We start from the raw sequence: 773 nt of genomic DNA on the forward strand, positions 1-773 counted from the left end.
CAGTCAGTCTGAGAGGGAAACCAGTAACACTGACTGTGAGATCACACACACACACACACACTCTCTCTCACACACACACACACACACACACACACACTGTACTGTATAATAAAGTAAATAGTATAAAAACCTGGTCAGTGTTCTTGGGTTAGTTGTAGCTTGTGAATATTCAACGTTGTGTCGCAGACGAATCAAACTGTTGATTCTGACGGAGAGAACCGGAAGTACCACCTCATGTTATTTCCTGCTTTCCTCAGTGTCTTTGTTTGGAAAAAAGTTCATTCTGACTCTTCTTCCCGCCACAGAGAGAAAAGTGACTCTGACACTTTGACAGTAAAATAAGAGTAATGTTGTTTCACCGCTCACCTGCCTCAGACTTCTTCCCTCCTTCTGCTCCGTCGATTCAAAATGGAGTCTGAACTTTGAGTTTCACTTTTACCTGCCGAGTCTTACAGGAAATCACGTGTCTGTGTGTGTGTCTGTGTGTGCATGCGTGTATGTATGTGTGTTGTTCACCAGTAAGAAAAACAAAATAAGGTGCGATGTTTCACAAAGAACAAGGACATACACGTCCATCAACCTTGATTTGGAAATGAAAGACATGAGAAACATGTTAAACATCTTATTTATTTTAAAAAGAAGGGAGGAACGGAGGAATTATTGTTGAAGGACTTCCTGGGTTTTGAAGTGTTTTTATTTTATTTTATATATTTTAATTGTAAATACATTATTGTATGAAAAAATGATAAATGATGAGTTTTTCAAACGTATCA

At 38.4% G+C, this 773-nt stretch overlaps 2 protein-coding genes across 2 annotated transcripts in view; both read right to left on the bottom strand.

Annotated features, from left to right (window-relative positions):
* LOC111647312 (uncharacterized) overlaps positions 1–773 on the bottom strand; it is a 72467-nt gene that overhangs the window by 27713 nt on the left and 43981 nt on the right. The gene's annotated exons all lie outside the window — the stretch shown is intronic.
* Positions 1–773, bottom strand: part of LOC111647310 (5'-AMP-activated protein kinase subunit gamma-2-like) — a 16172-nt gene that overhangs the window by 3550 nt on the left and 11849 nt on the right. The window lies entirely within an intron of this gene.

This window comes from Seriola lalandi, unplaced genomic scaffold, assembly GCF_002814215.2.
Source record: "Seriola lalandi dorsalis isolate HSWRI2012SDOR001 ecotype SW California unplaced genomic scaffold, Sedor1 jcf7180002054984, whole genome shotgun sequence".
NCBI classification, from domain to species: Eukaryota; Metazoa; Chordata; class Actinopteri; order Carangiformes; family Carangidae; genus Seriola; species Seriola lalandi.